We start from the raw sequence: 27,364 nt of genomic DNA on the forward strand, positions 1-27,364 counted from the left end.
TATTGCAACTGCTAGTGCTAAACTCAAAGAAATCAATGTTGTCGGGGACTGCCAAATACAAGAAGATAAATGTAGTTGTGTTGAAGGAGTCAGTAAAACACAATTCAATTCGTAAACTTAAATGCTGTCAAATTAAATTCAAACAATGCCACCAATATTTAGATGTATTTGTTGGGTCACTTTGGGAAATTAATTGCCTTGTACACTCGTACATACAGTGAGCTTGGGTGGGCAAGCAGAAGAGAATCCTCGCCCTGCCTCGTTGACATTTGATTTCATTAGTGTTTATTTATTTATTAAAGTTTTGTATAGCGCTAGCTGGACCCGGAGGTATCAGAGCGCTTCACAGCATGTACAAGTTATATGCAAACAATATATGAACGGAAAAAAGGAACAAAGAAGAAAATACAGACAAAGCATCTTTGGTTAAGTAAATCAGCTTCAGAATGACAACAGTACCGGAGCGTGATTCCCGGAGTAGGGAAATCAATATAAGCCTTCTTCAGTCCATTCTAGGTTCATCTTGACGGTCGAGAGCGCTCTAGGAAGAGGGCTTTTAGAAGTATCTTGAATTTCGGGAAGGAAGGGGTCAGTCTGATGTGGGGAGGGATGGAGTTCAAAATTTTGGGTGCATTACCCGCGAAGGATTTCATTCTGGTTTTTTGTTTCCGAGCTCTTAGTGGGATGAGTAGAAGCGTGTTGGAGCTTCTGAGGTTTCTGGACTGACCGGCCCTTTTGAGTGTGGCGGCCAGATATTCCGGTTTGCCTGTGTGCAGGGCTTTATGGGTGAGACAGGCTGTGCGAAAGCTGTCTCGTTGGTCAATAGGAAGCCACTTCAGATCCCTAAGTGCCGGAGAGATGTGCTCAAACTTTTTTGTTCCTGTGACCATTCTTGTGCCTGCATTGAGGGTCGTGGACAGGGGACCTAAGTGAGAACTTGCTGAACCGGTCAAGGTTGCGATTCCGTAATCGATTCTGGAAAGCACCAACGCCTGTGTGGCCTGTTTGAGATCTTTGGGAGGTAGGAATGGTTTTATTCTGTACAGGAGCTTCAGGTTTAGGAATGCAGATTTTGCGGCTTTTGAGATGTGTTTTTTCATGTCCAGTTTGGAGTCGAGGGTGATCCCTAGGGATTTCACAGAGTTCGTTGGCGTGAGAGCCCCATTGAGGGCGTCTAAGGCTTTGAGCCATTCTTCGATTTGCGGGTTTTTGTCTCTGTTTGAGATGAGAAGAACTTCTGTTTTCTCTTGGTTGAGTTTGAGGTGGTTCATTGAGAGCCATTGCTGGACCTCTTTGAGTGTGGCGTTTAGTCTGTGGATGTCTTCAATCGAAGTAGTTTCCAGGTAGAGTTGTGTATCGTCTGCGTATAGGTGGAAGGGAATGTTAGATTTCCTTAGAAGTGTGGTAAGTGGTTCCATATATACGTTGAAGAGTTGAGGAGAGAGAACTGATCCTTGAGGGACTCCTCTACTGACTGGCCGGGGGTCGGACTCGAAGTCGTTGATTTTTATTCTTTGTGAGCGGTTGTGGAAGAAGGAGGAGAACCATTTAAGTACCGTCCTTTCGATACCCGCTCGCTCTTGGAGGGCTTTGAGGAGCAGGGAGTGGTCAACTGTATCGAATGCGGCTGATAGGTCAAGTAGGATGAGAAGGCTGCATTGGTCCGAGTCGAGGGACATGTGAAGATCGTCTAGGACGTTTAAGATTGCGGTTTCGGTGCTGCATCCCTTTCTGAATCCAGATTGGTGAGGGTCAAGTAGATTGATGTTCTCTAGGTGTTGGGTTAGCTGAGGGAGAACACATCATTCGAGAATTTTAGATAGGAGCGGAAGGTTGGACACCGGTCTGAAGTTGTTCATGTCCTCAATGTCCAGACCAGGTTTTTTTAGTAGCGGCGTGACTTGGCCTACTTTGAGGCAGTCAGGAATGAGTCCCGTACTCAGTGAACTATTGATTATCTTGCACCAGATTGGGGCTAGGGTAAGCTTCAAGTCTTTCATCAGGTTCGAGGAGAGCTGGTCTAGGGAGTGGGATGAGGGTATGGCGGCGGCTATCAGCTTGATTATCTCAACTTCCTGGATGGGGCGGAATGAGGACCAAAGCGTGGGAGGACTCACTGGAGGATTGCTTAATGATGCTCGTGTCGAGGTCCCCGTGAGAGAGGCAGGATCCGTGCTGAGAGCCCGATCAATTTTGGCGATTTTATCATTGAAAAAGCTAGCAAAGTTGTTACACAGCGATTTTGACGCCGTCATGTTGGAAGTTGCCGGTTTGGATGTTTGGCTCCTAATGATATTAAAGAGTTCGTTGGGGCGGTTTTTAGCTTTGTTTAGGGCCAGGCTGAAGAATGATGACTTTTTGTTCATGATGTGCTTATTATAGTTTCTGCGTGTTGCCTTAAGTTGATCGCGATGGAGGGAGGAGGGATTATTCCTCCAGGTTCTCTCAACAGTTCTGAGGTGTCTTCTTTCCTCGTTGATGTCAGTGGTGTACCAAGTCCTTGAGGGTGTTTTTCTAGCTTTTTTTTGTTTCAGGGGAGCCAGCTTGTCCAAGGAGAGTGTCAGGATGGAGTGATAGAGGGAAGTTAGATCAGAGGTTGAGAGGTGCTCCACTTCGATTGGAAGGAGCGAGCTAAGCCCTTCTTCTAGTTTGTCTCGAGGGACTCTGGATGTGTTCCTGACCCATTTAGGAAGAGCCAGAGTGGGGGGTTTGGGAAGGGCCTGATGTTTGATATGAAAAAGAATAATGTGGTGGTCGGACCAGTCGACAGGAATGATGTAGTCAATAGTGATTGATTTCTTGTCCGCGATGATTGCATCTAGGATTGCTCCTCGGTGGTGTGTTTCTTCTAGGCTTTGTTGGAACAGACCGTGCTCTAGCAGGAGGTCATTCAGAGATTGGATGAGTGGGTTTTTTGATTCATTCCATCTCAGGTTAAGGTCCCCCAGAATTAGGCTACTATCGTTGCTGAGAGCGCATTGGGTGATCAAGTCCTTGAGCTGTGCTCCAAATTCGTTGTGGTTACCGGGAGGATGGTACAGGAGATGGCAGTGAAGTGGGCTGTTAGTACTCGATTTGATGATGACCGATAGGCATTCGAAGGATTTATAAAGGCAAGAGGGATGTTCTGAAATGGAGAGATCACTCTTGTGAATGATAGCTACACCACCCCCTCTGTGCTCAGGTCTGTCTTTATGGATGATTGAGAAACCTGGAGGCACCAGTATGTCCATGTTGGGGAGAGACAGGGTATTAAGCCATGTTTCAGTGATGAAGGCCACATCCAGGTCGTGTGAGAGGATGGCTTCCGCTATTTCTGTAGCGTGTTTGGCAGCAGATCTGCTGTTGATGAGCATACAGTTGAGGTGAGGTTCATCATTAGGCTTCTGAGTGTCAGGGAGGGCCCTGGGTATAGAAGTTAGGTACTCTGGCGGTCTGGGGTGTCTGCGTTGGGGAGGGTCCCTTCCCATACCAGTAATAACTTGGATTGCGGATTTGGGTGAGGATGTTAGAGTCGGGGTTTGTGCTAAGGTGGGCGAAGTCGGAATCTGTAGATTAGGAGCTAGCTTGTGGAGGGGGATGGTAGGGTGGTCGTATGATGCGGCGAGTGTGGTCGCTTTCTTGTGGGAAAGGTTGGGGTCCGTTCTTTTGGGTCTCTCTGGTCGTGAATCCACCCAGGGTTTCTTAAGAGGGGGCCGGGGGCTTGTGTGAGCCCTGGTCTGGGTAGTGGGAGGTGAGTCAATTCTGTTAGTTTGTGAAGGAGAAAGGGGGTTAGTCAGGACTGGGGATGACCGCTGTGTTTTACCAAGGGAGTGAAGAGTTTCCTTTAGGCCGTGAACTAGGATCCCGAGCTGTGCTTCTAGCAATTCAAGGCGTTGCATTAGCTTGTCTGGAGGAGCGAGGGGGAGGTGGAGGGAGGGGTAGAGCCCTGTGGTCGAGAGGCTGCTGACCGTGTCGATTCTAGGGGCGATCGGAGGTGGCTTGGGAGCTGATTCTGGCAAGTCATCCAACTGCGTTGGGGCAGGGGGGAGGGGTCGGAGGCCTAATTGAGGAAGTAGGACAAGGTCCCCATCGCTGGAGGAGTTCTGTACTGGTTGAAAAGGTGTTGGTGGGGTGACGGGTCGGGTTCCCTCTTGGGCGGGTGAAAGAGATATAGGTATAGGCTGGTTAGTGGTATGTGAGGGACTGTGGAGCAGTAGTGTATGGGAGGGGGGCTGTGGGTGTTGGGTTGGGAGGGTGGGGGGGCAAGGGAAGGTGGTCGGATGGACTGCGGTTGTTGCTTTCACCACATCTGCCACTACTACCCAATAAATGTAAAGTCAAGTAAGAAAAACAAAATGGATGCATGATGAAGGTTTATTATTAACTTGATGGTTTATAATAAGTGGTACTTACTTAACTACTACTATACAATTCAAAGGAAGTATTTCTTATACATGATATGAATATGACTTTTGCCTAGGCTGTATGCCCTCAGAGAAACCGTAATACCTGATGTAGCGGGCTGAAAGCTAGCAAAGAAAATTAATAGATAGTTTAAGTGAACAATCAATTACCAAACACAAGCATAAAATAAATGAAGAGGAAAAAGGAATCAAAGAAAATTACGAAAATGATACTAAAGTTAAAGTATTATGTTATCCAGGGCCAAATGTGTAGTTGTATCTCGTCATTCATCTTTGTCCTCCCTTCCATGGACACTGTGACTGATTATATCATTCTTGGGCGCCTCTGGCTGGATGATGATGAGGAGGATGGATTGGTAAGGTAAGTGTGAGTTGTTGCTCCACGTATAATAGCGCTGGGTGAAAGGCCGGCCTGTAAGTGTTGATGAAAGAAGAAATGGGGTATTACAAAATAAGTTAACTGAATGAAAACATAAAAATAAATTACGGTGTAATGCAAAAAAGACAAGACTCGTGAGCGAGAAGATTTTCAGACTGAGGCTGCTTGGATACATTGATTAACTCTACTCTTCTAGTTGCACAGCAGTCATCGAAAAGAACAACAAGATAGGAGCCAGCACAGAACAGTTACATGGCCACACCACAACACCGGGCCGTGAGTCTGTGGCCCAAACTCCATTTACCTACATTTTTCACAGTTTCAGACAAAAGGCATATACATCAACCTAGCATTTTTCAAATCAAATCAATGCGCCAATGGCAGTCAATCATACCACTATTCTATTCCACCACTGCACATACATGTAGCCTAGGTCTGCTGTGGTTCTTGTTGATTGGTTGTGCATTTACCTTGTATTCCACTTCCTGAACATATTCCATCAATCATCTCTGATCAAACTGACTGACAGCGTGCAAAGATGGTATGGTGGTCATCATCATTCATCATCCGGTGTGGCACGTGTACGTGTTCTCCAACAGACCACCAACAGCAACTCAGTCTGTGAGTGACTACGATTAAGTCCAGAGTCAGACTGCACCTGCAGTATTAGGAGTACAATTGGATACATATTATTAAACAACATGGAAACATTGACCATCACTTGAGACACAAGTACTTTGTTATTATATTAAACTACTAGTATATTTCTACTTCATGCATATTTGCTCTGAGTCAGCAAGCAGCCAATGCAATGTATGGCATCATTCATTTCATATACCTGTCTTTCTCTTCTTTGTGGCTGTCAGATCACAGATGCAGCAGAGTCTTCTGAAAGTGATGACGAGTTTACTTTAATTTTGGAGCCCTGCTCAAGTTCTGACATTGAAGAGTTGTGTATGCCTGCAGACAGAGGTGTAGCCTTACAAAGACAGTGATGCATTTCAGATTGAAAACAAAACAGAAGATGACTGTAGTCACGTACGTTTCACTTGTTATGGAGGGACTGTTAGACTCTACATTATTGCACTATTGTCCATCTCCATCCAATGTACATTGGGAAGATGGAAATGTATTTAGGGTGAGTCAGGAAGATGGAGCAGGACTCTGATGAGTGCACAGTAAATGCTCAGATGTGCAACTCCAATAGGTAATTAAAAGAGAAAGGAAGATGGTGTTGGTTTTGAAGTTTGAGTCAGAAAGACAGATACACACAAATAAGGAAGGGAGAAATAAAGGAAGAGAGAATGTAACAATTTCAAAGCCTAGTTGTCAGGGAAGAGGAGCTCGTCCTCAAACCCTGGTGGTTCTTCCGACAGAAGTAGGTCCTGTAACACACTAATTATTTCTTCCGACTTGCTCTCCTCTTCCAGCTCTGATTCACATACTTTGTAGTCTGGTGGTATCAAGTGTTGATTCATTTTGATCATGGTTAACCTTTCCACGCTTTTGGGCGAGAGACTGGTCCTTTTCACAGTCACAATGGCACCAGCAGCACTGAAAACGCGCTCAGAAGAGACACTTGCAACAGGGCAAGCTAGATACTTTATCGCCAGCATGCTGAGCAGTGGCCATTGGCTTCTTGTCCTATACCAATACACCAATGGGCTTTGCTCCATGAACACCTCTGTTGTGTCATCCCGATAGGCCTGGACCAACTGCTCAATGTTCATTGGTGCTCGGGTTTGCTCGTCCTCTTTTTGCTTTGCGACAGCAACGGACTTACCATCCCTCTCTGTAGAAACCAAGCAGCTATTTTTTTGCTTGTGTCTGATAAATCAGATCCTGTTGGTGCGGTTGTTGTTATTGTTTGTGTTGGTGACTGCTGGGAAGCAAACGCACTGCTCGCATGATGTGAAGAAGAACTTGACTCTGTAGGATGCTCAGTAGTACTTGCACTGTCCTGGGCTGGCACTGGCAGGCCTCTAATTGAGAGCCGTTCGTTTTCTAAATTAGTGGCTTCCTCGGCTATTACAGTTTTGTACTTGGAAACATCCCCTTCTGAAAAAGGAATTACTGCATTACTGTTCACAAATAATTTGTACCGTGGATCCAAAATTGTGGCAGTAATGTAATGTTGATGCGACACAATCTTATTTTGAATCCTTGTATTCTCAGATAAGCGGCCTGCTAAGGACTTCGCCAAATTACATGCTTCAAGTTTTCCTTCAAAACCTTTGTATGTTTCAGACACCTCCTTCAGCTCTTGCTCCAGCATGTACAACAATGGGATAGCTTGGCTCATAGTACAGTCCTCCCTGCTGACTGCACGTGTGAAGACCTCAAAAGGAAGTAGCATCTTTGTCAGGCATTTAATGAGGTCCCATTGCGACATCTCAACTGTCATGGCTTTAATAACACCAGTTGGATCCCCTGATCTTCTTGTCATGACATAAGCATTAAGTGGTATGTACTGCTCAAACAGCCGATCAAGCATGTAATAAGTAGAGTTCCAGCGTGTTGGTACCTCCTGGATGAGTGCTTTGACTGGCATTTTATACTCACGTTGAATGACCCGTAGCTGCTTCCGGGCTTTAAAAGAATGATTGAAATGCGTGCAGATTCTTCTGCAAATGGTCAGTAAGCTGCTGACTTTGCTTTCATTTTTTAGAAAGTCTTGAACCACAATGTTAATGCAGTGTGCCAAACACGGGACCCTAAAATAGCCACCATCTTCCATGGCCTTAACTGCATTACTGCCATTGTCGGTGGCAACAAAACCAATATTGAGGCCTCTTGGTCGCAGCCATTCAAAGACCTTGCTGTTGAACTCATCCAAAATCTTTGCAGCAGAATGCGATGTCTCCATAGCAAACATGGCTACAGTAGCATGTCTGCGAGTATCATTAAAAATCTCAGTAGTGTCAATGCCTGTAGATATCTTGTCTCTAACACCTGTAAAAGAGATCCAGTGTGCAGTGATGCACATGTAATCAGTGGCTTGGCTACTGGTCCACATGTCTGTTGTCAGGTGGATACTATGCACAGCACTCTGCTGCAAGGCTTTTCCAAGCAATTCCAGCACGTTGTGGTGTAGTGCTGGAACAGCAACTCTGGCAAAATAGTAGCGGCTGGGAACATTCCATTTTGGGCAGAGGGTTGTTACAAATTCCAGGAAACCCACCCCTTTAACAAAAGAAAAAGGGAGAAGGTCCAAAGCTAACATTTTGGCAAGCTTAGCGTTGTACAAACGTGCTACTGGGTGGTTGCGCTCGTACTTTCCCTCCTGCCTAAACATGCTAACAATGGTACACTGCTTGGTATTTCTTTCAGTTATGCCCCATGCAGTACTTTGCGTTGCAGACTTCGCACCCGTACTCCTTGGTGTCTCCGGTTTACTCTTACTCTGGTGCCACTGAGATGTTGCTGATGCGGAGGATGTGGGATCTACCACTGCAGTGCTGGGGAGTCGGACAGGGGTACTTAGTGTACCACTACCAGATAGAATGTATCCCTCTTCTTCCTGTTCAACCCGTGGACCTTCTACTGCTTCCCCACCAACATTAATGGTTCCTGCTTTTATGAGATGTAGGTGGTCCTCCCACTTGATTGCGTGGTGTTTTTTCATATGGGTCATTTGGCTTCCGGTACCATAGTTTGTACCAAGCTTACCACGACTAATAGAGGAATGACAAATGGAGCATATAGCAATGTTCTCCCCATTTGCGCTAACTGTAAAGAAGTCCCACACTGGGGAGCTTAACTTTTGTCTCCTGCTAGAGGTGCCACTTCCAATGCCAGATGAACTGGAGGTTGTGTGTTGAATTTCACTATGTGGCTGCGCAGTAGTACCACTACCTACTTCTGCTGAGGTGGGACTTGTGCTGGATGTAGGACGCTGACGGCTCTGTGCAAATGTAAAAATGGAAGCTGGAGGTAGTTTTGGTGTGGCCTGTGTTGGTGGTATGTGTGCTACATCCCTAGTCGCAGCCATTCTTGCTAGGGTTAAAATGTTGGTCTTCATGTCCTCAGGGCCAGGAGTAATGCTTGTGATGACTGGGTCTGACTCGTCATCACCATCATTATCCGGCTGTTCAACATCGCACTCCATAAGTGGTAGGATTCCTGGAACCTTCCTTTTCCCTAGCCTGGTCTTCTTGGGATGTCTCTCCCTCTCATGCTCAGATTGTTGTGGCTCCCAACTGAGATCAAGATCATCAGAAGGGATGCTTGGCGAAGAACTCGATGGACTAACCCTCCTTTTCCTTGGTGGGGATTTGGAAAACAATAGATCTCCTGCATGAAGTGCTGCCTCTTCTTGCTCTGCATCAGGCTCAATTTACTGAACTGCCCCGACTTCGGGAGGAACAACAACTACTATTGCCGGTGGTGGTTCTTGAACAGCAACTGTTGCAGGCGGTGGTTGTGGTTGTTGTTTTCGTTGAACATCTACTATTGCGGACAGTGGTTGTGGAACAACTACTATTGCAGGCGGTGGTTGTGGTTGTTCTTTTTGTTGAGCATCTACTATTGCAGGCGGTGGTTGTTGAAAAACTACTATTGCGGGCGGTTGCTGAGGCTGAACATCTACTATTGCGGGCGGTGGTTGTTGTTCACCACTTTTCTGCTGTGTTCCCTCTTGCGCGGAATGTGTACTACTTTGAGATAGCGATAAGTTTAGGTCAGGCTCAGTATCACTGCTTTCCACCATTAGGCTGGCTACCTCTTCCCCACTCATCTGCTTGGGCCTGGGTTGGTGGCTTGGGCCCACTGATGCAGAGGTGCTGGCCCCAGCTTGGACCCCGGTCACTGCTGCTGCAGGCGTACTTTTTTTTTTCCCAAAAAAGGTTTTCGGGTCAACACCAGACTTAAGTGTCACTTCCTTCTTCTGTTCTTCCTTCTTCTTCTCAGCAACTTTCTTGGTCTTGGAGGACCTGGTACCTGCTTTCTTTGGGCTCATCTTCTTCAGATGTCAGCAGCAGCTCTCAGTTGCACAAGTTGTTGAGAATGATGTCTGGTCAGGTTAGTCACACCACACGTGACGTGGTACAGAAGGACGTCCGTCTGGCAGTAGAACAGGCGATGAATGATGACAGACACCTCCTCTTCAGTCTTTTGTGCACCTACAAGCAAAGAAGGCAGAACAACATCAGTCAAATGTGGATTTTTGTTAGCTTTAATTTTAATTACTACTAGAAGTATCAGTACACTCAGTAAGAGTAAGAATAGCAAAGAACCTAAATGCAAATGTAGTGGAATTGGAACTTGTTTATCCTTAATTTGTGCATCATTTCGGATGGATGCAGCATCAGTGACCTGCAGCAGATAGGAATGGGGATGTGAACAGTAGTAAGCCAACAGGAACAATGGCAGGACACAGGCCAATTTGTCAAAAACAAAACAGCACACTACTACTACCACCACAGCTCCACATGGGCACTCTCATCACAGGTACATGGGTAAAGGCCAGAAAACAATAAACTCAAGCAGGCCTATTTCCCTCCCTATATGGCAAGAAAAAGGAGGATGCCTGTCACACATCACAGCTTAATGCAAAAAAGAAAATCCCCATGGCTAAAAGGTTACACAACAACACAAACAACAAAGGCATTTACAGTTTACACCCAAACAGTTAACTACACCCCAAACACCACATTTGAAAATTCAATGCATTGCCACCCATGCCCTAAACGATTTTAAATTCAACAGACAAAATGGAAACCGCTACATCAAGCATCCCCGCTGACTACCTCTGGGACTCTAGGCCTACTGGCGGAAGAAAATCACAAGTTTGTAGGCCTGTGGCAAAAAAACTAAAGCACGATGGAAGGGCACACAAAATGGCCGCCCCCACATGGCCTGGCCACCCCCAAAAACATGAAAAGAAAGAGAAGACAGACAATACATTCCTATGGCAAAAGGACATTGCTTGGCTTCACAAAATGGCCGCCAAGCCGCCCACATGGTCAGGCCACCCTCAAACAACAAAGTACAAAGAGGACAGAAACAGTAAGTGGTCCATGCTCCAAAAACTACAAGCAAATGACAACCTGAGGAGTTTCTTTAGCAAAATGAACAGCATCTAAATTTTTGGGAAGGTTTTAGGCAACTCGAGAGATATTGCTTGCGAGAATGCAAATTCGGCGTGTTCGGCAGCGCGAACTGTACAAAACGTCGTTATCGCGTTCCCGAGCACGCACATTGAGCCTGCGAAGAAGACAAAAACTGTAAGGTCGCGTTGTAGCTCTGTGCAAAGTTACCAAAACTACGCGTGCTGAATTCTAGGGTTACCTAGTGCGCAGAAAAAGCCATATTATTCAACACACATCCAAAACCTGCAATTCAACACCAAAAACACATTTTGCTAATCAATCCAAAGCCATCCATGACCTATGATGTTACACTTACAACTTAAACACCCCAAAATCAGTTGAACAACTTTCATGCACCCATGATGAGGACTCTAGTAGTACCCTTGGGCCTACTGGCAGAGTAGGCCACAAGCTTGGAGGCCTATGGCAAAAACACAGCGGCTACAAACATAAAATGGCCACCACCACCTGGCCAAGCCAACCACAGAAAGTAAATGAACTCAAGCAGGCCTACACTAACTACATGAACTACTAGGGTTACCTAATTTTACTAAAAAAAAATTTCATTCCACTACAACAGAGTATGCAATTAAATCCAATGCCATCCATGATGTTTTACAGACACAACAGAAACATGGGTGGACCCTTGGGTACCTCTAGGCCTACTGGATGAAATTTCAAACACATACAACTTGGCCCCTCATGAAAGTACAGGTCTCCCTCAATAATAATTTTTAAGAAAGATTGAGAAGCACAGAAAACTGTAGTTAAAAAAAAAACCAAACCAAAAAAACATTTACAGTACACCAATTCTCAATTCTCAAACTTACTTGTAAAAGAAAAGTTCAAATCCAAAATTCCTCAATAAATCCAAATGCTTTGATGCAGCAGACATACACAAAGAGTGATCCTTCCAGCTCCAATTCCAAATGAAAGTGAACACCACATGGACAAAGCCCTGGGAGGAGCCTGGTGGACAGGAACAGGAAGTTGGAGACTCAGGGGCACTTCCTTTCTCTTGAAAAAAAGAGTAGAAACAAAAAGAGGACTCCTAGCCCAAAACAATACAGCCAAATCACAATCTGAAGGGTTAAATGAACATTTTTGAGAAGATTTTAACATGCTCAGGAGATACTCTGTGCCAGATTGCAGTTTCTGTGTGTTCGGAAACGCGATCTTACCAACATGGCACTGCAAGGAGGATCGCACGTCCCAATGACATGTTCGCGCGTCCGAATGACGTAATCGCGTTCTCAAAGTCGCATGGGATTGTGCGGCCGGATTCCAAACATCGTAGCGAACGCGACGGGGAGAGAAAAGCGAGAAAGCGAATACAGAACCACGGTAAGTCATTACCGCGCACGCGAGAATGCTATTGAGCGCACGAGGAAGAAAAACTACTACACTACGCTGTAGATTGCGAAGTAGTCGACAGCTTCGCGCTCGCAGCGAAGTGCGAAGTTGCTGAAAATTCGCAAACTCCGCGAACGGAGCGTAGTTCTCCGCCCAGGGTTAATAATTTGTTGTTGGAGGTTTCCTTGAAAAAATATGACATTCACAACTACATTAGCATAGCAGTTGATACCTGAACTATTTTCTAACTGATATCCTACAATCTCTTTTACAGTGTCCTTTTTCTTTTTGTTTGGAATCTCAACATTCTCTTGATTTTTTTTTCTTCTTTCCAACCACACTACAGAGTTTCTTATATGTCTGTTTTCTACCTAGTACATGCTTTTCATATACATGATATTCACCTAAGTTTGGAGAATACAATCTTAAAACGATTATACTCTCTTACACAATTTGCATCTGCACTAAGCTTTCTCTCATCAAAATCAATCAAATACCATCCAGATAAAGTTCTGACTTGGAACAATGCAACATATGCCATTCCCTCTTTAAATACGGTACTTCCAATGGTTAACAAAGCCCTGTCTGCACTTAAACCTTGAGATTTATGAATGGTCACCGCATATGCTTAAGAAAGAGGAAACTGTTTTCTACGAACATACAAATCTTTAACAAGAAAAAAACAAACAGAACAATGGGCAATGTGTTTTACATCTTAAATCTGATAAACTTTGATCTTCAAAAATTCAATTCCATCTCTATTTTGATAATTAACAAAATCATCAACTTTTCCCATTGCTCCCTTCACTGAACTTTTTCCACATCCAAATGACACCGTAAAATTACCCGATAGTTTTCACATACATATAAATTATTTTCTAAACCAGCAGTCTTAGATATAGATTTTTCCAATTAATCAATTTTTTTAAAAAAAAATTCTGACAAAATAATAGTAATTCCATCATGCTCTGTTTTATCAATGGCTTCCATTTTTTTTTATTGTTTATGTTTCCAGCTTCAAAAGTTCTTCATTGAATGTAGATCACTCTCGTAGTGTTGGCATTAGGCAGATTATAGATTTATTTTCTCCAATTTTTTTGTACATTATTTCCGGTGCAACATTTTCATTTGGAAACAAGTTTGTAAGTGGTCAACTTTGCAACGCTTCTTTGCCATGTTCTGTCAATACACAATTTCTTATATCTTGAAGAATGCTTCATAATCTTCATCATTTGCCTGTGGCATATTTTTAATAAGTTCTTTGTATTCAAAATATGACCAAATGTGCACATATCCAATACTTCCCAAAGACTTTCTGGTGTCTTCATGCGCACGTGTTTTAAAAGCTGGTTGTCCTTTTACAGGAGTAAGTATCAGTAGATTTCCGAAAACTATCACATGTTTTTCCCAAAATAACACATCATATTCTGTTTTTAAAATTTGCTGCATTCTTAAATGCACAAAGGCAAGCATTAAGTTTGAGACCATGCTCACCTCATCAATAATCAGAAGTTTCATTTTCTTTAGTACTCTTGAAACTTCCAAACAAGATTCTCCAGAAAGCTTGTGATATTCCAACTTGTTTTAATGTTCAACAGGTAGCATTAGTAAGCGATGTAAAGTAATTCCTGTAATGATGTGTGCTGCTAACCCAGTTGGAGCAGTTACAGCACAAGATAAATGAGATTCAGAGGTTTTCTGTAAATAACTGGCTAAAACTTTCATTAAAAAACTTTTTCCTGTAACCAGCTTGACCACTGATATACATTCGGATAGGTTTAAATGATGTACAGTTATATTCTTTATTTTCATGAAGTAAAACATGGTCGATCTGTTCTGTAACTTGCTGATATATTTCTTCCTGTTTAATATTTAGTTGCTCTTCTAGTTTTCCCAACTCCATAATATCCTGTTGAGCTTCATGCATTGCCATTTCAATTTCACTCATATCAATTGCTGCTTCATTTTCAAGAATTGGTTCTCCTAGTGGATCTTGACTCAGGGGAGCAGAATTTTGACTATCTTGAGAACTGTCTCTAGCAATCTCAATTGCAATACTAGCTTCCTGTTCAATTTTAATTTGGAAAAACTGTACATTCAATGCTATCTTTACATGCATTAAAAGAATCTTCATAGCAATGAAAATCTCAAAGTAATTCAATTTCAGTACGCCGAGGCTTGAAGAGTTGAAGAAGTGTTAAATAGTCAAATTCTCTTTTATCAGGAGTATTGCAACTCAGTTTCCTGTGATTAATCAGATTTCCTTTACTATGTTTCAGCAAACATCTTTCTGAACCAATCACTGCATATTTTTCTTCATTTATGTTCTCTGTAAAATTTCTCTTAAAACTGTAATATTGCAGTACTTCGTAGAGATATATGTTTTCAAGATGGGTACTTCTATTTAGATAGTACGTATCCAACGTGTTTGTTTTAACAATATCTATCCTTTCTGGTTCATGTAATGTTAAATATTAGATTTCTTGTATAGATTTAAGTACTCGATTTCGTGTTGCAGCAAGACCTAGACTAACCCAAATGATAGCTCTTGATTTTGAAAATAAACCTGAAGAGGACAACTGATCCGAACATTAGTAGGATCCAATCTCTCGATAGGACAGCATCTTCAAACTGAAGCTGTACTTCTTACTAAGAGCCTTCTCTTGAGAAATTTCTTCCCACATTTCTTTCAACTCCATCTTCTTAGGTCTTGTTCTGTATGACGTTACAGACTGAGCAACAGCAATAGAATTATCCGGAACATACTGGATATCCATATTAGCATTCCACATCAACAAAATTACTGGATTATAATCATTATTTTACTTTGTTTGTTCACTTCTTTTTAAATTGTAAGAGTTTTTGGGAGATTCTCTAGTGATAGTATGCCTCACTGCTGACATGAAACTGTTGACTCTTCCTTTCGATATTACTGGACATGGAAATCCAAAACAACATTTGGTATCAAACTTTTCCTTCGACTTGTATTTCCGTCAACAGTATTTACCACATTGATGAGTTTGAAACCGTAAAACTTGTTGTATTAAACTGTTTTCTGTTCCTTTTTTAGTACAGCACATGTAACATAGACTTCAATAAAAGATAAAACAGTCTCATCTGAATCAGTTCTAAATTTGGGAGCATCCTCGATCCATAAAAGCATATGTATATGAGGAGCACCTGTAGCTTGATACTCCTTTCTCCAAAAGAAATCAATAACTTCTCCAAGAGGAGGATTGTTTTTATTGCAGATAAAATACATCATAGCTTGAAACCTATGATTAAAATATCTGCACACATTTACAGGATCCATCGAACGCAGTTATCCAGGTGTCTTGAATTCAATGTTTTTAATATTTGAATTTGCTTCTCAGAGAAATCAGGTAAATCGTCACATGCGTATTCAGCACAGCTTAGCGTAACAAACCACATAAGATCTCCTAAGTTCCTTAACATGCATTTAAGTTCTCCATCAGAATGATACCAATACTCATTAGTACCACACTGACACGCCATCAAATTAATCAATTGGGATTCTAAATGATCATCTCTCTCATGTACTTTGTCCATGAGTTCCTTTGCAGAAACATTTTGAAGATGAACTCCTGTTTTTTATATGTGGTTGCCTGCATATGAAAGTCCAGAAAAGTCACTTTCAATCAAAAGATGAAATATATATTTGATACATTGTCAAAATCTTGGATCTTCTGAGTACAATCTTGTTGTTGGATAGTCTGAGGCAGGAATCTGTACTGGTCGTTGGTCATATCGTCCACTGGGGAAGAGCTGTGAAAAAAAACGAGCTTCCAAACATTTTTCCCAAACACTAATGGGAGTCCCCTTTGCTGTCTTCATTTGGAATAATTCAGTAGTATTTCCCATCACTTCTTTGGAATGTAAAGGATGTACACTATATTTGTTCATAAATTTCTTCATTTTTAGACATGTCCACTTTTTCAATTTGGCCACTTTAAATTTCGCTATCATCTCCTAAAACTATTTCTTGTTCTTCCACATACAAATTTTTGCAGTAATCATTGTTTTTTATTAGATATAACGTAGCCTTTTGCACTTTGCTCACATCTATTAATTCTTGCCATATTTTTCCACTCTTTGTAGGAACACCATTAACTAGAATAACTACAGGGTCAGTTTCCGCTTTCTCCACACCAATAGTGTCAATATTTTTCTTTAAATCTAAAGGTAAATACACAAGTCTTCCTTTTAATCCTCTCTGTAAATCAGTGGGAGGCAACTTTCCTGTTTTAGGTTCCATACGAACAATAGCCTGAAATGAGTGCACAGATTGAATCAGAATGGACTCATACGTATTTAAATATACCATCTCTGGAGGAATAGCTACCAACTGTAGGTTAATATGTTCAGCTCTAGCTGGCATTTTGTTTTGCTCTAATTTGGTATAACAATATTTACAGATACATTGATCACTACCCAACTCAAAGTGATCTTCTATCAATGAATAAGTTGTAAATTCCTTCAAATTATCATTGTTTTCTTTTTCACTTTTTAAATACAGATTAACATTCCTAGTTTGATTTCTATAGTGAGTTTGTCGACAACAAATACAAACATAATTTGGTCTGACACAACAAATGACCTTAAACTTTGTAATTTCTTCTTCAAACTTCTCAGTACTACTATCTTCCACGTCTTCTTCAACACCTAGTTCTAACAATGTCTCACTTTCTCTACACTCTTGTTCAGGACCAAAGTAACGAAACTCTATTTCATCACAAACTTTTTTTAGATCTGATACTGCAAAAGAGCACTATTTAAATCACTTAAAATTATTGCTGGACTTTTTGCGCAGTACAATCTTCTTACTAATTTCCGCATTTGAGAGTAATGTACTGCTAACATTCTCATATGATGAAAAAAACTTTTACCTACTTTTCTAGAAAAACAAGCCAGAGAATGACCTTGCAAACCAGTATTTTTTCTCACTTTGCAAGGATCTAGTCCTTGCAGCATCTTAAACTTTTGTTTAACACTTTTTTTTTACTATATTCTCGTGAGAAAATGCGTAAAATATCAATAGTCTCCTGTCGTATACTTCAAATACTACTAGAATCCCAAGTATACACTGGGGCTTTAGTATGTCTCCTCTCCCTAGAACTTCATCAGCTATCACTTCTTTTACATTTCTAGGAACCATCTTTTCTTTTACAATTGGAAAACTGTTCTTTACTTCATAAGCACGACCACTGGTATCAACTTTTGTTCTTCATAAAACGTATTGGCTGATCTAATGATTTAATTCTGTTTAAAACTAATATGAATCATTTTCTTTTTAATTCAAAAGCTTTTTCAACAATAGTTTTAAACCGTATTTTCTTTTTATAAAATGCGGATCTTTTTTATATTTCTTGTAATCTTTTATTACATTTTGTACTACTCTATTTTGAAAGATTTGTTTCCTATTTCAACAAATTGATTCTTTCTTCTTGTCCCATAGATTGTTTTTTCAGTATGTGATTTGTCATTATTTTGTCCTTTTTTCATTTCATTCTTCTTTGTTCTTGAGGTATTCTTTCTACTTTCTACATTGTGCAAATTGTTTCTAGTCCTTGAAAATCCTTTAGTAAATTATTTTGTTCTCTTACCGCAAGACTTTTTCTTTTTTTCCACATGTTGTAGTTCATCTAATTCTTGTTGTTGTCTTTACTTTAAATAGTACTCTTTCTTTACTTGTTTCCTCTTTACTGTTTTTTTGGTCGTGGTAAGTCTTTTTTAATGATGATGAAGAATGTCTGAAAAGAAATTACAAAAAATATATAATATTAAAATAACTGTATGGAAATATACTATTCTATTACTAAGTAAACACATTCTAAAAAACAAATTAAATGCTTTGCTTGAAATCACATTGGGTTTGCTGCACTATACGGGTAGTACCTGGATAATTGGAGGAGAGAATGAATACTGTTTAGATGTTTAGAGGAGTGTATGGGTACTAGACAATGGATTATAGAAGTGCATGAATCAGTGCCTGGGTCATTGCATGAGTAGATGGATAGTGACTGGATGATTAGAGAAATATAAACAAAGTGCATGGTGAATTTATAAGGGCTTGGATTTTGGTGCAGTGATTGGATAAGGACATGGGACTGGCTAGGTGAATGGAGTAGTGCATATCTAGTAACAGGGAGATTAGTGAACTGTATAGGTATTGTTCAATGGATTGTAGAAGTGCATGAGTTAGTGCCTGGGTCATTGCATGAGTACATGGGTAGTGACTAGATGTTTACAGTACTGCAAGGAGAGTGCATGGTGAATTTATAAGTGTTTGGGTTTTGTCGCAGTGATTGGATGAAGATATAGAACTGGGTAGGTGATTGGAGGAGCACATAGGTAGTAACAGGGAGATTACTGGATAGGTAGTGCTCAATGGATTGTAGAAGTACATGACTTAGTGCTTGGGTCATTGAATGAGTACATGGGTAGTGACTGGATGATTAGCGTACTACAAGGAGAGTGCATGGTGAATTTATAAATGCCTGGGTTTAGGCGCAGTGAATGGATAAGGATACGGGACTGGCTATATAATTGGTGGAGTGCATAGGTAGTAACAGGGAGATTACTGAACTGTATAGGTAGGGCTCAAGGGATTGTAGCAGTGCATGAATTAGTGCCTGGATCATTGCATGACTACATGGGTAGTGACTGGATGGTTAGAATACTGCAAGGTGAGTGCATGGTGAATTTATATCCAATCCAATCCAATCCAAATAAGCTTTCTTCAACAAAAATCATTAAAGCATTACAAAAAGACGAAAACATCACAGATAAATACATTAAAACAGCTTGACGGTGGAAAAATATGTTATATAGGGTCCAAGTTAAGATATTAAAAATGACTTCATAGACAAATTATTCTAAAACTGGCTATTTTAAAAGATTGGACACAAGTGCAAAATTCCCATAGACCTATACACATTAAGAAAGCCAAGACTATCACTCTAGGCCAACATATAAATGGCAAGACAAAGGAGCAAAGGAGGAGAATTGCCCTGTTACACTGTTCAGTCTTATGATCCACACCCATCCTAAAAACTTTGCAACTTCCACTACGATGTTAAGTATAGTGCTAGTACACAAAATCCTTTGAGTTTCAGTACTCCTCCTTGTGTCAAGTAGTTTGCATACCGGGATCAGCCAAACCCGTCTTGGGACAGCATAAGCCGGGTAGGCAAAAAATACATGGGCAATTGTTTTGGTGTAGATCTTACAAACGGGGCATATACAATCACCCTGTCGAGCCCACCGGATAGTAAAAGATATTAGGGGCAACGATCCTACCCTCAGCTGGAAATACAACTTTCTGTCTTGTACCTTTGTGATACTATCCCAAAAGGGTTCAAAACTGGGAATAGGTTTCATATTCAAAAAAATACCTGACAAAGAAAGACAATCGGTACTTCTAAAGGATTTGTTTGTAACCATCTCCCAATATTTCTCCTTCAAAACCTTTGTTGATGGAAAAGAAGCACCTACAGGATTCTCCCAGTGTTCATACATTCCCAAATCCGCTAGGATCTTTCTTACTTCTTTGAACCACCCTATTTTATGGAAACCGTCTGATTTTATTACGTCAAGGAAACCCTTGGCGTACAATAACAATTTGGGGGTTGTCCACAATCTGTGCCAATAAAGAATAGGCCGCAGTTTAGCTATTTCCGCTATAGGGTTCCTACCCAGATCTTACCTTAGGGGCACTAGTGGTGTACTCTGGGGAAGGGAAGTGGTGGCATGCAAAAACTTGTTTTCAGAAATAATGAAATCAGTTGAATTCCCAAACCCCCATAATTCCTCACCATACAGGGCAGAAATGACAGCTTTCACCCCATAAACTTGAAGTACAGGTCTAATGGGCTTTGTCATGGATTTTTTAAATTCAGCAACCAGCGCCCCCGAAAGTTGTCTATGCTTTAGGGCGGCCAAATCCCTTTGTTGGCTCCACTCTAAATCTTTCTGAATATTCACCCCTAGGTATGTAAAAGACCTTACTTGCTCCAATGGTTGCTTCGTCAATAAAAAATTATTTTTAAAAGTTCTGTGCGGATTAAAGCCCATGAATTTTGTCTTGTTCACATTAACTTCAAGGCCTTGCTCCAAACAGAATTCTTCAAAGTTTAATAATGCCCGCTGGAGTCCGCTGGGATTCTTTGTAATTAAAAGCGTATCGTCGGTGAACATTAAAATCGGGACTTTTACCCCCACTAAAGTGGGAGCATCTGTGTTCACCAACAGTAAGCAATCAACTATTCCGTTTATGTATAAGGAGAATAGCGTGGGCGCCATAGCACACCCTTGTCGCACCCCTCTTTCGACTGGGAAGTCACCGGTTGTCATGCCCTGCCTGCCCCACCTAATCCTAGCATGATTATCCTTATGCAGTCTCTGGATTAAAGTTAACAACTCATTAGGAAGACCAAGGTCTTTTAACGTTAGAGGTTGGGTCGAGGGACTAGGTCAAAAGCTGCCCTTAGATCGACATAAGCTTCTTTTCCCTAGGGTCACCATTTTCCAGTAGAGAAGTGTGAAGCGAAATACTTGGTCAATGGTGCTCGTAGACTCCCTGAAACCCGCCTGGAAGGGGGACAATATACTATTATCTGCTATCCATAGTAAGACCTTGTTTAAAATCATCCTGCCTACAATTTTTTGGATGGCAACAATCAAGCTAATGGGTCTATAATTCCAAGAGAGGGACCTGTCACCCTTTTTATATACCGGAATTATTACCGCCCCTTTCCAGGAGCTTGTTATCGGTACTCCCTGGGCCATAGCATTAGCAATCAACAGAATAGAATTCCCCCATTTGGTCTTATCATACAAGTACACATCGGCTGGGACCCCATCCAGACCCGATGCTTTTCCAGCTGCCACTGTACCAAGTGCCTGCTCCACATCTATTCTATTAAAAGTATTTTCCTGGTAGTAAGACAGACTCGGGACTTCCCTATTCTTATCCTCGGGGTTAGAGACAAACTGAGGCCTAAAATACTCAACCCATTCTTCCTGTGAAACATTGTTTTGTGGCTGCTCCGTCTGGCCACCTGACCCCCATTTAACAATACTCCAGAACAGTTTACTATTGTTCTGCACACTAGCTTCTAGCAGGTCCTGCCATTTACGCTCATCCCATGACCGTTTGTCCCTAAGGATACAACTTTTATAAATACTTCTATTAGAACACACAGCGTCCACTTTTCCTTCCTTTATAGCTTTCCCTAGAGCTAGCCTTGCCTGCCTGCATTCCTTATTATACCATCTTGCCGGTCTAGGGGCTGCAGGTTGACCATGTCTGTGCTTTCTTTCAAAATAAAATCTCAAGGTAGTAAAAAATGTATTATGTACACGTGTTATTTCCCCCAGGTCCTTATCTCCAGACAAGATCTGCTCAAGTTTGTAGATAGGACCATCAACATCTTTTTTAAAACTTTCCAGAATGTCTGGGTTCTCTAGTATACGAGGCCATCTTAGCCTTCTCATATCATTAGAGAGCACAATATCTGCGGCATATGACTCCCTCGCCCCAGCTGGGGGGGATTCCATATTCCACCCCCTATGACTTACACAGAGAGGATTATGATCACTTTCTGGGAGGTCCCTTATCGACATATCAATGATGGTGTGCCAGAAACTCACACTTACGAGAATGTAATCGATTCTGCTTTTAATTTGCCCATTATTAAATGTATAAGCTCCCATTCTATCCTTCGGCATTCTACCATTAAAGGCCCTTAAACCCCTTACCAGACAGATATTATTAATCTGGATAACTATTTCCGTCCACCTTTTTAAAGGTTTCAGCTCTAGTTTGGGAATTCCCCATAATATATCTTCATCATTTGTAAGGTGCTCCTCTGTTGCAACCAAGGGTTCGAAAGTAGAATTAAAATCACCCACTACAATGATGTGTGAGTTTGTCGAATGGAGATCATAGAGATTTACAAGCTCCTCAAACACCTGGGACTTGGCACCTCGGGTGCCCCTTACATAGACATTATAAATGTCCATTAGACCTAAGGAACCTAGGTCTATCCTCACTACCTGGATATCACTACTCCCAGAGGGTAATGCCTTGATTTTAATACCTAATATTTGACTTATCCAAATAGTTAGGCCACCTGCAGGACGACCATGAGTCCCTTTCAGAGCTGGAATATGGAGGTTTAAATAGCCTACACAAAATCGCGGTTCCAAGAGCCAGGTCTCTTGGAAAAGGCAGATGTCATAACCATTAATAAAAGTGAACCAACCAGGTATAGCTAGTTTTAATTCAGTCCAGCAATATTCCACGAGAGTAGTGAGCCACCAACCACAGACCCACTGGTATTAACTAAGGTATCAGATAAACATATGAGACTTGGAACATTCTGAGAAAGGGATATCTGCAAGGGGGAATCTATGTTGGTGATAGGAGGATGTTGGATATTGTCGTCCGTTACTGAACTATTTAGGATATTAAAATAATGGGTATTAAAACCACTAAGCTTGGTCACTTCCACCTCCTGTGATATCCGGCCTGCACTAACACAATATGATCTTAATTAAGTTGGATTACTCAGTCAAACCACAAGTTCCAAAGTAGAACTCCCCATTCTTACACCCATCAAATGGCCATAGCTCAACCGCCCCATATCTCCCGGACATGCCTTTCTTAGCTGGATTGATGAATGTTCTGGTGGGCTAGTCCTAAACTCCAGAGAAAACAGATTTTCCACTAATACCTCGCTCTGCAATGTCAATTCGATACAAACAACAGGTTTCATGGGGGAGGTAAACCTACGAGCTCTGACAATGTCGTCTCTGATCACAGAGCGGCAGCCCCGGACGTACCAAAGCCAATTAAGAATCAACACTTTCAAATCTCATATGTGGAGGAAGTTTCGGTACATTAGTCATATAAATTTTGTTTGTGGCGGTGTTACTACTCTCAATGGGATTTCCCCCTCGTGTGTTTATAGGTAGCCTCGTCTCCCCTCGTGCATACAAAGATGCATGATCTCTCATCCTATTCAGTCCGAGTGACTTCCTATCACCCGGCGCAGATCGTGCAATATTATCTATCTCTTTTGGCAATACACCATGCCTAGCAGACTTGACCATCTGGCTGTATGTAGTCGTGGTTTTACACTGATCCACCGATTTCACTATACGTGTTGTATTATGCTGGGGTCCATTAGAGGTTGATGGAATGGGGATAGTTGCTTTCGGGACAAGAACAGGAGTGGGAAAGGACGTACGCCCCCAGGGCCTCACCTTGGTTGTTAGTTTTTCAATCATGGCCTTGAGACTATCACCTCCCTCAGTGAATAAACCACCCTCTCAAGGTCATGAAGAGATTGCACTTGGTTCATGGCGGGCTCGACCACAATTACCCCTGGATTATTAGCCAGTTCTAGATTAGCCTCCCTCGGGTTACTCATTAGGGGCGCAAATCTATTAGAGCACGGCACTAGGGAGATGCGCTCACGGGGCTGTGTATCACCTTTTGATGGAACACCTTCCTCACTATTGATATTGGGACCAGTGCCCTCTTTCTCAGCCCCCCTAGAAGAACTGTCATTTATTTTTGTATGAAACATTGCCGGGATTGCCGGGGTCTTTGAAATATTAACCGTCCCCTGAACATTATTAGCCATGCGGATAAATTCACTGGCCAAGGGGGCACCACTTTCAGTTAGCAATATTTCCTCACATTCCTCTACCAGGGTGCTAATACGACTTAGAACACCCTCTGGATCTTGTTGCTTGGTCGCTCTTCTAGGTTTCTTCCCTTTACGAGGTTTTGAGGTGCTCGCTCCCTTTGTCCCCCCCGCATTACCCTCCATTGCCTTTCCCTTGCCCATAATTGAATTCACCCTTGTTCTGTTTAACCCAATGGCAGTTTACAACACAATACACTGGAAATTAGGCCAATGCTCGATATAAATTATAGCTGACACACCAAAGGCCTATACATTGGAAACCTCCAAACAGAACTTACAACACTGAGTTTTCAAAAATAAGAGAGGTGGCCCGGCCCGGCCACCACCGGCCACTGACGGGCACAGATGGAGTTGGTTTTGTTAGTAGCAAAGTCAGACCAGGTGCGGGCGGATCCTCCAGAGCCCCCTGGGACTTGTAGTGTCTACAACAAACAGGTAGATAATAGAGCTGCGGGCGAGGTGGATTTAAATGCAGCAGCAGAGTCAGACCAGGTGCGGGCAGATCCCAACAAACCGGTAGGTAATGGCGCTGCGGCTCCCGCTCCTTTTATCACGTTTCTCCTTGTGTTCACATCTGCCTTAATGCCTTAATGCCTTAATGCCACTGAAATTGTAAGTATTTTACATTCCTGCAGGCACTTCGTATTCGAAAGAGGAATCAGGCCAATGTTTTAATTATCCCCAACATTTTAAGCTTCACAGCAACCCCTGCTGCAGTCCAAGCTGTTATTCAGAGCAGTACTCGTCCCCTCCTCCTCACCTCCTCGAGCGCTGACCGCATCAATCAACTCCCTCAGACGGCCGCTGGAGAACTTGCGGTCACAGGCGCCCATCGTACAGACTCCCGGAGAGCCTCACTTCAACCTCAGCACCCATCTCAGTCCTGAAGCCTGGTGCCTGTCGCCTGGGACGTGAATTTATAAGTACTTGGGTTTTGGCGGATTGATTTCATAAGGACATGGGACTGGCTAATTGATTGGAGGAGTGCATAGGTAGTAACAGAAAAAATACTGAACTGTATAGGTACTGCTCAAGGGATTGTAGAAGTGCATGAGTTAGTGTCTGAGTCATTCCATGAGTACACAGGTAGTGACTGGATGATTACAGTACTGCAAAGAGAGTCCATAGTGACTTTATAAGGTTTTTTTTCTTTCTTTAAATGTATTTTATTATGAAAAGTATCACTGACAAACACAGCAGTTTGCCTACCCTGGGGCTGGCAGCATATAAACATAAGGCAAAACAGACAGCTACTTTGCCCACATCCCAGAGGCCGGGCAGCATTGTGTTTAAGAGTTGCAGTTCTGATCCATGTACAAAGCGTATCTGCTGTGCTTATGTAAGCTTAAATATTTTTTATGTCAAACAAACAAAGAGGTATCAGCTCAGCCATTCACTGTCCGGACTCAAACAGTAGCATACTAGCACGACAATCTGTTGACATTCCGTCCCGGTACCCTCCTACCAACTGCTATTCCCTCCGCTGATTTTCCCCCCTGTTCCGGCCCCACCTTTAGAGCAAAGCTTGGCACCCTTCCCTGCATTCAATGCACATCCAGGTCAATAAAATATTGATGTCCTCTATACTGCTGGGGTATGGTTTCCTACGTCTACCCCTGTCGTAGTCTCTGCCGCTGTGTCCGCTCCCCCACCTTTCAGGTATGTGGTGTAAAGCCCCCAGAAGTTCTTTGGTCTGCTCCATGTGGGAGTAGCTCGCTAAAGTTTTCCGACTGTGCAACAGTAAAGGACATCATGTTACCACTGCGGAACTGTAGGCTAGGGTCCCTTTAGCCAACACATTGCCTCTCTATGTTTTGCCAGGAGCAAGCCTAAATCAACCAACCTACGAGTAGCCCAGCAATGCCACCGCCGGGTCAGGGGGGATCTCCAACTCTACAATAGTACTTATCTCCCAAAATATGTTTTCCCAGAATCGGAAAACACCTGGCAAACCCACGCTAAGTGTAGAAAATCTGCCGTTGGAGAACGACATCTGTCACAAGTAGCGTCCTCTCTCAATCCATACCTGTGCAGTCTCTCTGGCGTGTAGTACTCTATTAATGTATTTCAAATGTATCAGTCTGTGTTTGCCATACAGTGAGATGAGTCTCGTGTTCGTGCAGCAGTATGACCACATATCATCGGTAGGAACTTAGAAATAGCGCTGCTGACAGCGTTTGCCCTCTTATTTTAACTGCGCCATTTTTAGGATATTTTGCTTAAAATACTGCTCTGTGCTAGGGATTGCTGTGTCACTCACCTCACTGCTCACACCCTGTTCCCTCACAGCAAGTGCCATTTGTACGGAGGGTGAAAGACGGGGCTTTTCCATGCACCCTCACTTCCTGTAACTCCCGCTTCTGGCAGGTGAGCGTGCTAGTTGTGTGGGACACCAGCCCATAAAGTCGGCTTCCTCTTACACTGACTCAACAGCGGTAGGAACCTTAAAATAGCGCTGCTGACAGCGTTTGCTCTCTTATTTTAATTGCGCCATTTTTAGGATATTTTGCTTGAAATACTCCTCTGTGCTAGGTGTTGCTGTGTCACTCACCTCACTGCCCACTCCCCGGTCTGTCACTGCAAGGGCCGATTGTACGGAGGGTGAAAGACAGGGCTTTTCCACATACCTTTTCTTCCTGTAACTCCTGCTTCCAGCAGGTGAGCGTGCTAGTTGTTTGGGACACCCAGCCCTATAAACCTATGCCAGAGCGAACGCATAGCGGGCGCGCTTCTGGTGTGCCAGAGGGGTGCCAAAGGCAAGCCCTTCTGTGCCTGTCCGTGACCGAAACACGACCAGCGCCAGTCACGCTGTCCATTTCGACCTCGCAACTCAGCCCAGTTTGACCTGGTCTGTTGAACAACTAAAAGCTCTGAGGCCCAAAAAATTTGAGAATCCATCCCACCTTGAACTTGATGTTGACTTTGTGGAGGGCTGTAAATTCTACTCCTCCAGGTTCAATACTACAAGTGATAAAGGTATGGCAATGGACTCAGAATGCATCTACAAAGCTTGCCTAGTCAATTGTAGATCTTTCCCCAAACATACGGAAGACATTTGGCTTACCCTTATGAATGAATACTGGGATATAATATTCCTAACTGAGACCTGGTTAAGGGACAATAGCAACTCGGACATGTCAATAAAGAAAGTTGTGGCTGACCAGGGTTCACACTCAAATTTAACAGTAGGAAGAATTTAAAAGGTTGTGCAAGTCACATCCGGGGCTAGCCACACAGAAGCTCCACTGTCAGGGCAGATACCGAAATGTAGGAATGAAGGATGGTGCACCAACAAAAGAAGTCCGTAGCAAATATGGTAGGTAGAAAAAGTTCCTTTATTATTAGAAATCTTTAAAAGGCCTCAGCCCGGCGCAACCCGGACATATCCTTGGCAATTCC

This window comes from Lissotriton helveticus, chromosome 3_1 (genome assembly GCF_964261635.1).
Source record: "Lissotriton helveticus chromosome 3_1, aLisHel1.1, whole genome shotgun sequence".
NCBI lineage: Eukaryota > Metazoa > Chordata > Amphibia > Caudata > Salamandridae > Lissotriton > Lissotriton helveticus.